The 18258-nt window shown below is 34.2% G+C and overlaps 1 protein-coding gene across 2 annotated transcripts in view; it reads right to left on the reverse strand.

Annotated features, from left to right (window-relative positions):
- Positions 1 to 18258, reverse strand: part of LOC128875942 (vesicular acetylcholine transporter) — a 128134-nt gene that overhangs the window by 71469 nt on the left and 38407 nt on the right. For both annotated transcript variants that reach the window (XM_054121983.1, XM_054121982.1), the window contains exon 3: positions 8905 to 8996. The gene's annotated coding sequence lies outside the window, so the exon portion shown is untranslated. The remainder of the gene's footprint in view (positions 1 to 8904; positions 8997 to 18258) is intronic.

The following is an 18258-nucleotide window of genomic DNA, read 5'->3' on the forward strand; positions in this document are numbered from 1 at the left end:
ATCAACCCTTTCTAGATCTAAATGATGAACAAATAAAGCAACTACTACTACATAGTATACACTTTACTGTAAAAATATAGCATACCGTACAAACATATCTCATCACACCTTGTAAAACAATATATCATAGACTCAATTACCGAATCATAGGAATTACAGAATGAAGACATTTCATATTCAACATTCTGGAAATTTAGCAGTAATTATCAAAGTAGTATCGCGTTAGCTCGACTATGGTTTGGTAATTAGAGTTCTTCGACAACGGAAGTATCCCAGGTCGAAACCTCGAAGCGTTTTCGTTAATAAGCATGATCGGGGGAGGAAACGGGGGTGGCGGTGAAGCTCGTTCAACTTCAAAGCGCATCGAGTGTCGCTAACTAAAGTTTGAACGACGCGGAGCGGGGGAGTTTGCCATTTCCAATCCGAGTCCATTTCGTGATTAAGTGTAAACTTCTGAAGTTGCCCTGGAGAACGTTCGCAAACATGACACGCGTACAGGCGGTGCGTGCTTCCTTTTCACAAACGGATGCTGCCCATTCCCCGACGAGCATCAAATGGCGCAAAATGTGTTCGTGGCATTTGTACATACGTTCGCCCAGCCACGGTGAAATACTAACAGCGTCTAATGGGATGAATGTGTATTCACAAATATCAGTCGTACGATACCTAAGGTCCATTTCGTTAGAATCGAGTGATATTCGTAGAAGCAAACGTTTCATCCTACACGGGGTGTTGTATAGTAGGTGGTACCACTTTAGGTGGTCCTGTTTTATTTTGGGTCTAGAAATAGATCTTGTTTATATTCTTGTTGCTTAAGGTCTTTAAAATATTTCTACCAAAATATTAGATAAGATGCCTTGGATTATTTTATGGGTTAAATCGTCTAACACAAAATTTGAATCACGAGTTGCAGTAAAAAGTTATGAATGCATGTAACAAATTATTCGTTTGAAAGAAATAATACTAAGTAAAATTTCAAATGCTTGTATACATATTATAAATTGAATTTATAAACATAACCTATTTATAATCTGCAAGCGTATAATACTTACTAAAGCAATTGCACTGATATTAACTACATAAATTTATTTTAGACAGACTCATTCATTAGCCTCACTTTTTTTCTAGCTCCAACTTATGAACTAATTATCGTGTACTTTTCTATAAATACTTTTTGTTTATTCTCTCATGTTGCCTCAAACACTATACAGTTTGCTTGCTTAAAATCATGATATATTAATAAATTTTTATGTTTTTCTTTTAATTGGATGCTTTAGATCACATGCAGCTTCTTAGATTATGAGTGATCACATTGGTCACCTGGTCTTTTCGATTCATAGAAACTGCCGGACTAATATCGTGTATATTATCACGAATTTTATGTAGTGCAGTGGATCTTGAAGTTATCCAGTCTTGGTTGTTTACACATTTAATTTTCTTAATTCTGAAGACAACCCTTGACACGAGGATGAAATTAAAGTGAACTTTTGCCCGAGATTGGAAGAAATTGAAAGCTTCGTTCTTTTTATTAAAAAATGGAATAAATAGAACAATAACATCCTGGCGAGTCCTGCCAATCATTGGTCACTCATCAATCAGAAAAGCGTCAAATGTCGAAAATGTCTGGCATCCATAATGATATTGCACTTCAGGGGGTGGAGAAAGAGGGCGAAGAATATATTCCTGAATGTGTCACTCGCGATATTGCTTTTATATTGGATTCTCTACAGTATTTCATCGAAATCAACCCGTCACCCTTCTATATTGCGTATATTTTTTATTTTTCTAATTTTCTTTGTTCTAATAAGTCCTATTAAACTAATTCTTGAATTAAATTTATTCGATCATGTAATTATCATATGTCACATTTATAAATGGTTCTTCAATTTTTCTTTTAAATAAATCTCGTGAATTACAATTGTTGAATTCTTTGCGCAAACGGTACACATTGAAAAATTATAGTGCTATCGAGCATAAGTGAAATTCATATCGGAAACATTATAAATAATATAACAAAAATATTTTAAGTAAAGAAAATAGCTTCATACTTACAGGGCTGATATATAAGGAAATAATTGAGATAAAAATTTGAAATTTTTAGGGCCTGTTCCTATTATCATAATTAACAATTCTGCCAAATGTCAAAGCGTTTCATTAATTCTTGCCGAAGTTATAAATAAAAAAGTAACCGATTGAAATAATCACATGTATTTTCCATTTAAACTTTCGAATCTTCAGGCAATTTTTTAATGTTAAAATAAACAGCTCAAATTTCGTAGAAATTTGTTCTATGTATGTGCAAGGTATTTAGGGGATGCGCAATATAGATTTAAAAAATTATTGAAATAAATACCACCCTAATGTACGCAGAACTGATAGGTCAAAGGTAAAAATGTAATTGCATGTTACTTTATTTAATTATGTCAAACCGTTTGGAAATTACGGTCTTGTTAAACAAACTGTGTACTCGTATTAGATTATAGACCAACGGTATGACGTGTTTTCTATCTGATATCCCAACAGTACGACGCAACGTGATATTTGCTTCGGTGCAGTATTACTCGTGATGTTGTTTGCAAATTGTTGCATAAATATTGGTAACGTTTATACGAGTACTAGAGTGCGGAGCACGGATTAGAACAGTCGGTTGTTTCGATGGACACGAGAGGCGAATGGTAAAAAGAGAGATGGGAACACGGCCGGGCTGTTACAGAGGTAGAAACAGGCTGGGATACGTGACCGTAGGGGCGTCTGGTATCGATCAGCAAACCAGGTGCACCACGCCCAGCTATCAATTAACAAGAAATTCAAACAGTCGCTTGGAAAATTTCATTTAAACAGAAAACGTCCATCGCGGTTACTATCGGAACGGGTATCGACTGAAGGAGTTACAATAACGACGATTGCTCTTGACGGAGACATCTGGCACGCAAGTGACGTCAATGGTGAGACTTGATTAATTAAAGCGTGGTCGGTGAATTCGAACGCGCGACCTTTGACCTATCTTCTCAATTACAGCGCTAATGATAATTACACCGAGTGGGAGCCGCGAATTGTCCGTTCCAGTGTTTCTCAAACAGTAATTCCGAGGGTCCACGAGATCTTACAAAGGGAAGGATGTTGCAATCGCTTTTAGAACGACACCCTATGGAGCTGAAATACTGCAAAACTATTTCAACCTTTTTCAGAATGAGCTTTCGTTTCCGAGATATTTTGGTTTAAAAGTTTTTATGTGTGTCCTTAAGAGATGAATAATAAAATCAATTAGAATGGTTGGCTGAGTTTATTAGTAGAGTATCGGATTATAACGTTGCTGGCTCGGGTTTGAATCCAAATTGACATTTTTATTTTATTTCAATTTTGTATCATGGAAATATTTTTGTTATTTTTTTGAAATATCTTTGTCAGCGCAAAGAGAATTTATTAGAATTTATTGAGAAATTCTCGTGGACAGGTGACGTTTGAGAAACACTGGTACACTGTTTTACAGAGATGTACACCTCGAAATGGAAAGAGTTGCGAGTATCAAGCAACCTCATTTAGGTTTGTTTCCGTTTGAATTAAATGAATTCGCGTTCACAAGAGCCGGCGATTTCATGGCTGCTGAATCTGTTAAGGAAATTCCATTTGTATTATAATAACTGTGCTGCTCGTAGGTAATGGAGGTTGTGCGTGACTATAAACAAATGTCACTTCTGTATATCGTTCTGTGCAAAATTAATTCCTCAGCATTTTAATATATCATTTTAGTATTTCATTTAAATATTATCTTTAATTGTGACTCTGTACGCAATTGTTATACTCTATATTATTGCAAACGATATTGTATACAATAATTATTGTATATTATTACAAGAATTGAAATAATAATGACATTATAAAACATCATTGTAATTTCAACTTAATGATTACAGCAAGTAAAGTTAGTAAAAATTGTAATCATCAACATTATTGTATACTATAATTATCGTATATTATTACAAGAATTGAAATAATAATGACATTATAAAACATCATTGTAATTTCAACTTAATGATTACAGCAAGTAAAGTTAGTAAAAATTGTAATCATCAACCTCTGAGAACAGCTTCCTTTCTTTTTTTTTCTTTGTAAACGTTTCATTCATTTATTACTATAATAACACGTCTCAGTTTTGTCAAAAATGACTATTAAATCATTTTTTGTATTTTCTCTTTTTTTTAAACTTTCGTAGTATATTAAAGATATATATATATATATACTTTTGTTTTACATTAAAGACAACTATTTTCATGGTCTCAAAAATGTTTGTATAAAAGTGAATATTTACAAAAAAACGTTTTCTTTCGGTATTGATTACAAGTTTCTTTTCTTATGTAAAACTGCATACGTTCGATCAAATAAAAAATAAAGTGTAAAAGCATCGTTATTTATAAGAGGAATAGTTTTTAAGAATATCTTCTAAACTGCATATGTTTCAAGGCATTTGTGAGCGATACATAGAAAATTGCAAAGTACGAACAAGGTTAAATAAGTTACACGAACTTTGCAAGTAAACAAGCAACGTCGAACATTTACTTTGATATTCTCGACCTCGTCATAGTTCGAGCTTCGTAGAACACAGAGGAATTTATAGAGCGTGTAAACTAGCGAGCAGAAACACAATCAAAAAAATTATGAGAGTTAAGGTAATCGGAAGGTATAAATATGAAATTAAAAAAATTAATTATTGAGGGTACTCCTAAACAAATACACATTGTTTTTGATAATTAATACATAATGCACAAAGTAGCTGATACTGAATATTGGTATCAAATTAATATTTATAAACTCCACGATGCATCTCTGATTATTTTAGTTTTTCACGTATGAACTTTTACTTCTTCTTTCTAAGCTTCATTGTATGCTATTCTTTTGGTAGTCTACTTCTTGACTGAGAACGTATTCTCAGTTGGTGAATTTTTAAGCCGGCGGTATTTATCATCGCAACTTGAACATTAAAGTTTCCATCTACCTCTACTTTTCAATTAGCCGTACTTTGAAACGCTGCTTTCGCGAGGGAAAAATATACGAACTTTGATTAACTCTATGAATAACTAACTTTGCTTTCTTTCCAAGCGGGAAACTTCCGCGCGATATACGAGATGTTTCTGAAATAGACGGCCAAAGTTTAGAAGCAACGTCTATTCACCTTAAGAGTGCAAGAGAATCCTTTCCGCGCGAGTCTGGAATACTTTCTCTTCGCGTTGTAACCACTTGTTGTTCGTGACAGAGATTAACGAAATTTTATTTGAACAATAGGTGACAAAGATTATCTATTCTACTCTATTGAACGGTTGTGCAAATCACTTCTGTATATCGTTCTTTACAAAATTAATGGCTTAGCATTTTAATGTATCATTTTAGTATTTCATTTAAATATATCTCTAATTGTGACTCCGTATGCGATGAATGAGCAACAATTTTTGTACGTTATTACAATTGTTAATGCACATTTCTGTAACAATTTTGTGAATCTAATTACAATTGCGTGGATAAATTTTAATTAAAATTCCAACTTTTATTAAATGTAAAACAAGTTGTTCATTTCGAATCTACGACCCAGTAGTTAATTATACCTTGTTTTTTGAAGTAATATTTACGTTTTCTGGTGAAAAGGAGATTCTATTATTGATTCATAATATCCATAAGCAGATTTGGAACGTTTCGAAAATTTGAACTTGTTTCCTTCAGATTTTCATCTCTTCCGTCCAGAATAGTTTGAATGGAAAGAATCTAAATTCCGAGGAAGCTATAAAAATGTACCTCACGAACTTCTTTCATGAAAAACGAAGGTCTTTCTTTAAAACTGGAATTGACAAGTTTGTAGATCGTTGGAAAATAATTTTCGAAAAGAATGGTGACTACACAATTCATTAGTATAACCGTATCCTTTGAAATTTAATCCATTGAACTTCATTTTTAAATCAGGCACGAACTTATGCAATCATTTAAATAATATTTGTATCTTAATTTCAAACGAAATTCGCCCAGTTATTTTCCAACGATCTACAAGCTTCAGATGTTCATCTCTTCCGGTCACTCTAACACAGTTTGAATAAAAAGAATCTAAATTCCGAGGAAGCTATCAAAATGTACCTCACGAACTTCTTTCATGAAAAATCAAGATCTTTCTTCAAAGCTGGAATTGACAAGCTTGTAGATCGTTGGAAAATAATTGTCGAAAAGAATGGTGACTACACAATTCGTTAGTATAACCGTATCCTTTGAAATTAAACATTAAACCCATTGAACTTCGTTTTGAAATCGGGCACAAACTTATGCAATCACCTAATATCACGTAATCAAATTCACGTGGGGGTTGTAGCGATAAATGGTTATCTCTGTGGAAAAGGTAAAAGTTGATGGTACGGTGTAGGTTGGTTGCAATAAAATTTCACGACGAAGGAAGAAAGATTGCCGAACTGGCGGTATATCGCGAACCTTGATCTCCCTACGATAAATATTATCCTCCCCCAGTCGCGCTGGTAACGAGATCGTATCTGACGCCGTTGCGTGTCATTTGCATATTTCAGCCGGAGGCGTTGCGTAGATCCTTGCTTTCGGCAATCCGAAATGCGCGAGGGTGGCAGCCACCGTTCGATTTACATTTCGGAATCGAAAGAACGCTTTCTGCCCCGAGGTGACGAATGTGGCTCGCGCATAGTGACAAGAGTAACGAACGTTTGATCAATTTTCTTGTATGTCGATGATAATTAACGAGGATGAGAAGGGGGTCACTAGCCTTAGGATTTTAATTATCTACCTCCTTTAAGCCTTAGAAGCCTGATTTTCCAAATTAAGTTTAAAAAGATATCGATGTATTTATTGCAGTAGCCAGATAAAAGGAGAATTAATTAAAAATATCACTATATGTATTTTATATATGTATTTATTTCGAAAAAAGGCAGGTATCAATTTTGATGGATACATACATCCAAATATTAAAAACAAACCAATTGGTAGTGTACAAATTTGAAATTTAGGGCATTTAAGGGTTAAATTCTATACTCTTCATTTCTTTCTGGGTCCAAAAATATACATATCTTTTGTTTATATTCTTGTTCGTTAAGGTTTATAAAATAATCTATTTGATTATATCTAAAAAACGTTATATTGCCGAAGTTATAACTATACCACTGACCTTCCTGTTAGACTAATTGAACACAAAACTTTAAGTAGGTACTCTTCCATTTTTGGTAAAAAATAGATATTACTGTTGATATTCTGTTCATTTATTTCTTTTTCTGCAATGAAGTTCTTATATCAATACTATACTTTAATTACCCCATTTACTTATCTGCTTTAGATACAAAATTATTGTACTTTCTTTATTTCATTCGTATACTCTCTGCTGTGTAAAATTATGTGTACCATTTTATAAGTTCATACGTATACGTATATACAAGTATTTATTTTTCATCTTTTCAATTCTGCGCGATAATTGCTGATTTATGCCTATCTATGTTTAAATTACTCCAAATACCTGAAGAAGCGCCCTATAAAGAAGGCCAAACTCTCGTTCAAATAAAATTGGTTCAATCATTGTCGTCACAAGGTTTCACAGAGGAGAAAGAGCTACCTTTTCCAAACGATCACTTGTTAGGAACTGTGCCAGTGGTAAAAAGCGACCAAGTGTGGTTATACATCCGTGTACTCGATTCGACCTTGTTTTTCGAGTGATAAAAAATTTTATGCTGCACTAATTTCTTTTTTTTTGTCAAGCTAATGAATGACCATTACATGTCCACTAACGAGCATAGCACATGCCTAAAATTGCTTTTTGAGTTATATTTTATTGTTTACGTAATTCATTTGTTTAAATGGAACCTTTCATACATATTTTTATCCGTAGTAAGATGGTGTTTTCGTTTAGACAAATGCATACAGTTACCATACGTGATTATAACGTAGGAATGTAAATCTTATTAAATTGAATGTTGTATTTAGTAAATTAGGAAAACGTAAGTTAATTTTGGACAGTGTAGCGTTTATTAGGACTTTAAGTAATTTGATCATCCCTTATTATTTTCTACATATCTTCAGATGGAAAAAAAATCGGTTGAGTTTAAGGAAATGAGGTATCCTACAATCGGGCTGATTTTTTAACCAACTTCAAAAAGGAGGAGGTTACTCAATTCGACATGTATATTTATTTTATTTTTATTTTTTTATTTTTTTGTTATCATAGGTAGCCCCGGCGATTACAATGGTGGTCATCTTGACCCTTAACTCTCCCTTCCCCAGGGGTCAAAAACTGAAATGGTCCAAAAAGTCTATTCAATATCGTCGTCCCCACCAAAAGCTACCCCAAATTTACTCGGACAGTATTTCCGTGTAGACAGTATGTACGTTAACGGTATTCAATATTGTCGGACCCACCAAAAACTATCCCAAACCTACTCAGACAGTAGATTTTGGGCCTGGTGCTATTTATAATGTTCCTTCACATAAAAAAGAAATGTTGGAAATGACATACTCACCGAGATCGGTGCAAAAAATCACTTTTTGAACCATTTCAGATTTTAACCCCTGAGGAGGAGTGGAGGGAGTTAAGGGTCAAGATAACCACCATTGTAATCATCAGGTCAAAGGCTATCTACGATACAAAAAATCAGCTCGATCGAACAGTACTCCATTTTCTTAAACCCAACCAAAAAATTCAACCTCGATGGTTCTAATACGTTCAAACCAAATTATTCTACTGCCAACCAACTTAAAAGTTTGTAATGTTTAAGAATTTGGCGCTATAGTTATGCTGTTTAAGTTATCCACCGCAGTGTACATTTTCCTGTAATTCCATGCAGTCGTTTGACTGATACAAATATCGAGATCACTGTTTGGGTGAGTTTTGGGGAGTAAGGACAAACAATGTTGTTGACTTACCGTGGCAGGACTTGGCGAGCTGTCCCTGGAGAGACTTCCGAGAGTCACCAATAACCGACGCGGGGCCCCCAACACCGACTCCCGCCATCCCTCTGCAACAATAAATATAGAACCCCGTTATTTATCGTGGAACATTTTTTAGGCCTCGTGCGACGTGACATCTGTTTTCCAAGGAAAGGTGGATTCCCACGTATCGTGTGCCTCTGCTATTGCTAGTATTTTAGCGAGAATTCGGATAACAACAACATTCACATCACGAAAGTTTCATTTATCTAAAGGGCGAAAATGATAAACATTTATTTAAAGTGATTAATTACGTTACTTATGGATACTCCTAATATTTAATCGAGTAGCTTTGAATGCATTATTCGAACAGATAAGAAGTAGAATATCGATAAAATTGAGGAATTTCTGCATGATTCTGATGTTGAATGTCAGCGGTAAATCGACATAAACAGTAAGATGAATCGAATGTACCAATTCAGTCTCTGTTTGACATATTAAAACGTTGACTTATCGCGACGAGCAAGCTTTCTAATACGGAAAAGGTATTGGCCTTTGAAGAATGCGGAAGAAATATACGCGAAACGGTTGATTCAAAGAATGATAACCAAATAGAGTTCATCCTTATGCAAGAACTTTTTACAAGGTGGAACACTATTTGTGTGTATATGGAAAATTTCCAGGTGGGGGTATGAAAGACTATCACAAACAACTTAGTCTTGTTTAGAATTGAAAAATTAATATGTAATTTACATAACATTCTGTGAAATGCACATTCCTAAATATTGAGTTGATTCATAAGTAACTGAATATATTAGTACATAATAAATCTTAATTAATTACGTAATCATTCGTTCCTATCTTTCCTATATATATATATTTTGTGCTGCTATATTGAATCCGCCATTTTGAATTTCTAAAGTCTCATTTTAGACTTCAAAGTAGCGCCCCCAAAAACCCTTTATACCTTCTTCCATCCAAGTCCAGTCACTTCGCATTTCGTCGCGCCATACTGGATCCGCCATTTTGAATTTATAAATTTTGAGTTCAGAATTACAATCAGCGATCTCAAACACCCCTGTATACCAAATTTCATCCAAATCGTATCACTTTTCGCAATTTGTCCTGCCATATTGGATCCGCCATTTTGAATTTCTCAATTCTCATTTCAGACTTGGATTCAGCGCTCATAAGAACCTTTGTATACCACGGATCCGCCATTTTGAGTTTCTAAATTCTTATTTCAGATTTGGAATCAGCGATCTCAAACATCCCTGTATACCAAATTTCATCCAAATCGTATCACTTTTCACAATTTCTTCTGCCATATTGGATCCGCCATTTTGAATTTATAAATTTTGAGTTTAGAATGATAATCAGCGATTCTAAAAACCTCTGTATACCTAGTTTCATCCAAAACCAGTTACTTTTCGGATTTTGTGCTGCTATATCGGATCCGCCATTTTGAATTTGTAAATTTTGAGTTCAGATTTGGAATCGGCGACCTCAAAAACCCCTGTATATCAAATTTCATCGAATACGAATCACTTTTCGGATTTTGTGTTGCTATATCGGATCCGCCATTTTGAATTTGTAAATTTTGAGTTCAGATTTGGAATCGGCGACCTCAAAAACCCCTGTATATCAAATTTCATCCAGATCGAATCACTTTTTGGATTTTGTACTGCCATATTGGATTCGCCATTTTGAATTTGTAAATTTTGAGTTCATATTTGGAATCAGCGATCTCAAAAACCCCTGTATACCAAGTTTCATTAAAATCGTGCGAAAGGAAAAATAGATACATTTGCATCTCTCTTAAAGAACTTTAAGGGGTTTTCCCATCCAGGAAATACTACAATGTTTACTATTATGTCAAGAAATTTAGAGGGATGGGCCATTCAGGAAATACTACAATGTTTACTAGTATTTCTCGGAATTGGAACGGCCTTGCTAGGACGCTGTATGTATATAGGTCACTACGTCTGTCCTTCTCTTATAATTGTCTATAAAATAGGAAACTTTGAGGTGTCGTAACTCAGCGAGGAATCGTCCGATTTGATTCTGCCAAAATGCAAATTGAGGGGCGTAATTTCTACTATCCACTAAATAATTATTATCATTGTTAAATGTTCTTAAACAATTGTTTATTTATAAAAATGAATCTGACTTTAAAGTGTCATAACTGTGCGTAAAATTGTCCGATTCGATTTTTACAAAATTCAAATTAAAGAGCAAGGTTTCTACTATCTAATAGAAATAATTCTCAATATTAGATACTCTCGGAAAATTTTTTCTTTCATTTCAAATAATTTACTAAAATTGCCCTAGTTCTCATTAAAACAGCTATTCAAATAAAAAATTCAGTCGAATAATCTTCAACTTTGGTACCATCCACAGAAATCAGATTAATCTTATTCTATTAATGAAAAAACAAATAATTAGAAATTTCGATTTACCACAATTTATACAAAGGTTAAAGACTTCTCTTCGCGTAATTATCGTAGATGATTCAAATATCGGGGGTACGATCAGGATGAACGCCCTGTATACACGAAAACGGTCGTTTTATCGCTCCGAATATTTGCGATCGTGCGGCATAATGCGAATAAGAAAGCAGAATAACGCGCCTAGGGGAGTTGCGACAGGGTAAGCCGCAGGGGAGTTTCATATTGCTGAATTAAGCGTTCAACTTCCACCTTCGACTCTGCCGCTGTTTCCTTCGGCCGTGTCTTAAGCCCAAGCGTCCTAAGTTATGGTCGCGACTTTCATTAAACGGTTAGATGACTGATCGCTTTGTCTCGTTTGTATTACGGCAGGCGGTGAAAACGGATTTAATCACGGGAACGCTGTTCGATATTCTCTACCGTCAACACCGTCGCTAATCCCCTAGATTTAACCGCTTAATCCACAGCTGGCGATACTACCGAATCCACCCGATGATATGAAAGTGATTCGCTGCTTTCGATTCAGTCTCGATTCAGAAAAGTGGTAACCGACTCTTTTCCCAGACGATTTGCGTTATAATGCAGTGGAAAGATTCGAAATAGGTCCAGCATATCGGGCCTCAAGTTCTCCCTCCCAAAGACACGATGTATGAGTTGTTTATTTCGAGCGTGGCGTAAGTTACTTCGTTTTTAAATCGAAAGGATAGATATCGCTAAATTGTAATTATTTCTATCATTACACTGCGGATGTTTATGTAAATTCATATTTTAACAAATTCAGATAAAGAATTGAGATTTTAATGAAAGTGATTTTATATTTTATATATTCTTGGATTCGTGAACATCATCATACATTTTTCCACATTTTCACTTGCTATACATGTATAAATAACATGTATAAATAACTAATTATAATACATGTATAAATAACATGTATAAATAACTAATTATAATACATGTATGAATATAGAAAATATAATTACAGTTACGTTCATTATTTTAAATAATAATACCTACTGTTTCACCCAAATGCGTGATTATTAAATTTTATTACTTTGTATGATGTAATATATAGGGTGTCACGCCTAAACCATACAATCTAGAAAATATAATTATAGTTACTTGTTTATTCTTATTTCAGTCGAGTTAGAGTCTTCGCTTGCTTCATTATTTTAAATAATAATACCTACTGTTTCAGCCGAATGCTTGATTATTAAAACTGTATTGCTTTCTATGATCTAATATACAGGGTGTCATGCCTACACCAAGCGACCTGAATATTCCTTCCAATTAAATAACGAGAGATAAACGATAGATAAATAAATAAGCGATAGACAAACAACGGCGAACGCGCAAGGAACTGAACATTCTCTTAATCGTTGTTTCCCCTCGTTCCACTAGATACTATTAAAAGGAGAGAACTCATCAACAAATGGCGATAAATTTCGGCGAGGTTGCGACGGTTTTACAAGCGGAGGCGGATCCATGGAATCGTCATCGTCATTGTCCCAGCGACAATGCCCGATAGAAATGCCTTCACCCTCGTATCCGGTTCCTTGCGGAGGCCAGGGGAGTGAATTGCCCCGGGTATTAACTCGCGTAATTGAGATTTATTAATCCGGAGGCCTTTTGGTGGTCGCGCTATAAGCGTATCCTCTTTTTCGTACCAGGCTTTACACCGTAACTTTATTATCATTATGAATTATGAATTTGTGGTTGCAATGTCACGCTTAGCGAGCGGCGCTTAATATTTTCGGAGATATTCGAGTGTAACAATTTATAATTTCCACCCTGTATACATTTACATGGGGTATATAAACATCTAGAAAACAACTAGAGGACGTTCTAACTAATTTCTAATAAATATACATTCGCAGATGTAAGCGACGTGTCTTTAGAAATTCATGTACGATTTGTAATGCCGCAATAATTTGTATACTCGAAAAGGCGTCCATTGGATAAGGATGATAGAACCCACTTCTGAATATCGTACAACGAGTATTGTCATAAGACATGGTGTAGATCTTGCTCCGAATAACCACATTGACAACTGGGATTTTTAACGACAGTTGAATTTATAAAGTGAAGCAGCCAATTGATAATGGATTGTACGAAATCTATTGATCCAATTAACGAGATCTTTAGAAAGAGATTTATTAACAAACCACGATTTATAGCCGGGATTATAAAAGTGTTTGAAAAATTTGATGCTTAGATAGCTTCCTCCATTAATTGTCTCTCATATTCATTCTTTTATTGTATTTAAAAGCTTCTTAACCCTTTGTTAATATTTGAAAATGATTAATGATTAAGCATTTCTGGATATTTCTCTGATAGGAAGATACGAAGCGTGCGTGGAAACGGAAGGAGTGTCAGCAGTTAGCATTGCTTTTGCGGACGCGTTGCATTGAAATCACCGACGTGTTTTCATCGACGTCACATCACAAACATTTATTTTGTCTGACTTTCATCAATTTGTACGTGTTATTGATAATATATCGATATAAAGTGAAAATATTAGGTAGTAAATACGTAGTATATAGTAATAACAATACAATAATATATAATAGTGTAAAGTTTATGTACATGTATAAATATGACACTGTATACATTCAGAGCTGGGTAAAATACGTATTTTAAATAGTAAATAGTATAGCAATAGTACTAAATTATAGTGTAAAATATATTTATTTTGGTAATCTAAAACGAATGATGTACTTTTCCTCTGGATTATATGCATACATTCAATGTAGTTCTTCAATGAATACTTCTATTAAGGATGTTCGGGACGAATCTTCATAAAATGAGTGATGAAAAGAGATATTCTTCAATTGCAAGATATTATAATATTTGCAAGAAATAGTTTCTCCATTTGTGTATCATACATATACAGTTTATATTCAAGTTAAGAGATATTCTTCAATTGCAAGATATTATAATATTTGCAAGAAATAGTTTCTCCATTTGTGTATCATACATATACAGTTTATATTCAAGTTAAGAACTATGGAAAGTATTCTATTTTTAACCGACTTCGAAAAGGAGGAGGTTACTCGATTCGACATGTATATTTATTTTTTTATGCTTTATGTTATTAAAATGAAACATATTTTATTTTAAGCGTTAGATTATCAAAATAAAACATTTTATTTGCTGAAGTTTTATTTCCCATTTGAAATACTATATTATTTGAATTCCGAAGAATCTATTATATAAAATAGTATTTAAAATAGTATTTAAAATATTTTCTCCTACCTCAAAATCACAATACGCCTAACGGTGTAATAACGATGGACAAGTGTTCACTACCGTCGTTGAAATAAACAATCATCGTCTTCCACGTTTAAATAGTTCCATACCATTAATGGTTTAATTTATTTATAAGAAAATTCTTAAAACCCCTCACGGAAAACCTTTTATTCGTATTTTAAAGAGCGCGAAATTCCAGCTGGATATTAATTAGAAGCATTCGGTGATCTACACGTATGTTCAACTGGACTTTGGCGTTCCATGCGATTTTGTGGACAGGAAGGGTTAACGCGGATCCAGGTGAATCCACTTCATCTTAAGGTTAGCGAAGCTCTCATCCGGTGGTCAGCGGTCGTACGCAAAGTGCGCTAGATATGCCTTTATCGGGTTTCATTGTCATTGAAATTGTCCGGCTGGTCTGGGAAAGAGGAAGGAAGGACCTGCGCAATTTCCGGCGGGCGGGGAACGCGGGAGCGTGAACCGAGAGAAAGAGAAACGGGGAACCGTGCGAGGGGTTGGCTGCAACCCTCGTAATCCCGCGACTGAAAGCCTCGTTTAATATTTATGATTTATTTCGGTTTAATTCGACGTGCAAACGGGAGACGCATTTATATTCAGCGATGTTTGCGCTATAGATCGTTAGACAATTCTAACCGTTCGGCGGACGTGCGGAGAAACAAGATTAGCGGAGGAAAATTGTAAAACGTGAAACCAATAACACAATGAAGCGTCAATGGATATTTTGCGAACAGTTTTTACAAAGATACTCGATCTTTGTGAGAAACAGATGAAATTACTCGAACGAAGGATTCCGTTAAACGCCAATTTAAAATAATTGCGCCAATAGCGATATCGTCCTCGTTTCAAAATACGATCTGGTTTCACTAATTAAAAAGAAAGATAAATTCGTCGCTAGTGACCAAGAGGTCGATGCGATGGAAAATAAAAAAACAAAGATTAGTGAATAGATTTAGCCAGATATAGAAACAATAACATTATCTTTTTTTTTTTTTTTTAAAGTGGTTAGAGTATATGGATGTCTTTTATAAAAGAATATTTACTCTTATATTTTCATGAAGTTAAATTGTTATCATTGAAATGTATTTAATAACTGTCTTTATGGATCGGATATTTTAAGATTTGTATGGAAATGAATCTTTCCAAACTCTTATTACAGAATATGTCATGGATACAGTTATTTCAAAACTTTTATTAGAAATAGTTTCGTAAAATGAATAAAATTATTACGATAGCATATCTTTAATATGTATTTTAAATACATATCGATTCTATAATTACATTTGTATTTGACACTATGAAAAATTTCATTTTACGAATCCAAACGTGGTCGTAACGGCTTGGAATGCCCCGTATACAATTATATATGTATATATTACATAATTTGTATATTTTTTTATTCGTGGTACTCGAGAAACAAAGCATGGCCATCTGGGATGCCACATGGCTCTCGCGCAGAATCCTTGTTTCATGCGATTATAGGTTCTCTTGTAATAAGCACTCCGCAATTATTTGATTAACTGAAAGTTCACCGGCGTGTAACCCTAAACGAGCGTAACCGGTACCATGTTGGTAAATTGATAAACGATAAGGTGATTTTCACGCTTCTGGTGTCGTGATCGGTGCGAAATAAATTATTATCCAATTTACGGTGCGCGGTAGCCGTACGCGATCGGCAAATAAATTAAACATTTCTTGGCACACGTCTCCAAACAACCAAGCAGCATGCAAATTACGAAATCACACTCTCTAAATTCATTCTAACAAGTATAGCGAGTCCATGCGATGGTTCGATAATTAACTGATTTTCAGCAGAGATTTTACTCTGTGAAATACTATAGCGATTAAAATAATTATACAACGGTCTACTGAAATGGTCATATATACGATATAGTGCATTCGTTAGTAGCTGGCTAATTATAAATGCCATCGTTCATCGGATCACCAACTTTATAATAAACATTTTCTAAAGCGGAAAGGTCAACTGTATTCTCATAGTTCTGTTCAAATTAAAATGATCCTATTATATGCGATACCAAGTAACAATCATCAGGCCTCAATAGATGAGAAGTAAGATATACTTGCAAACAGTATTAAAACCATGCAGGAGTCATGTAAGACGATGATAAGAAGAATGGAAATAAGCTAGTAATAAGTAAGCAGTAGTGCAATAAATTTGTAGAATAAGTTACGCACTTTAAATAAACGAATGAATGAAATACCAAGTAACAAAACACGATTCAGTATCAACGATAAACATGAATGAATTTGTTACATATGGATAAATACAATTGCAATGTAAAATATAATTATAATAATAGTATAACGTACTGTCTTGAAATGAATGACAAATTGATTAGTATACAGCGGTATAATAAACATGTGAAAACCATGAAATATTGCAATAACTTTGACGAGACGTAATTGGTGAAAAAATTGGATGAATAGTGTATAACGAAAATATATTAACGAAAAGTTAATTAGAATTTTACATACAACAATATCGCTTCCAAATATGTTGGTGATAGATTTTGTACACAGTATAGTAATCCAAATATAGCACTTAATCACCATTTTTCTACCAGTAATACTTATTTTTGATTCTTTCGGTCACATTACCAATAGAAATTTTATAATGTTATCGAAACTCACGGTAATGAACAAGAGATGTGTGCCATACCACAAACGACAGGCAATGTTTGTTTACTTCGCGGATTATTTCGTATAACATGTTTTGGCTTTCGTATACTTTCGTAGCGACTGTTACAAACAAAAGTTCTCGAAGTATTGTCCACGTTATGGAAGAGTTTCCACGTATAATTCGAGTTTTACACGCATAATCATGGTAGTTACGAGTTACTGCAGGAATAAAAATCATTTTGTAACTTGCAATATCACACGCAAATACGATCGTGCAGTAAATTCTTATGTTTCGAACATTTTTTTAACACTGATAGCAGATGCTCTTCATATTGAATGCGTAAAAGGTATTCAATATACAGGGTGAGACATTTAAAACAGGTCACCTGAATAATTCGCTTACTTTTAGCGATAGAAACAAATCAAGACATCATTACTGCTACAGCAAGTGTTTAAAATGATGATTTTGAACTTGGATGCTTTTTCTAAAACGCATTCACATTGAGAACATTGCACCATGAACTTCATTTGAATCAATTACAATTCAACCTCTTCTTATTCCCCATAAATAATTGCTCCTCATTTGATCGATGGAGCATTAAATTGTGGCAAGTATGCATAAATTTTGACGGAAATTTTGTCACTGTTATTCGAAGATCACCTATAAAGAAATATAAATAAACTATATCATTACATTTAAAAAAAGAAAACAGAGTCGATTTCTATACGTCCTCTACACTTCCACCGATAAAAAAGTTATTGGCCCCGAAGTCAAACAACTCTCGTTCGACACTTTCTTTTCTCTCGCTCATGGAAAGCGAATTATTCTTGTGGCCTGTCTTAAATGCCTCACCCTGTATACATAAAATCAGATATTCTTATTTTGCTTCTTACGAACAATATACTTTTATGCGCGGTTTCTGAACCTTAAAAAGCACTTTAGTGGAGTAAAAAGTGAAGTATCCAATTTGGAGGAATGTAACAATTTCACGACCTC

This window comes from Hylaeus volcanicus, chromosome 4, assembly GCF_026283585.1.
Source record: "Hylaeus volcanicus isolate JK05 chromosome 4, UHH_iyHylVolc1.0_haploid, whole genome shotgun sequence".
Classification (NCBI taxonomy): Eukaryota; Metazoa; Arthropoda; class Insecta; order Hymenoptera; family Colletidae; genus Hylaeus; species Hylaeus volcanicus.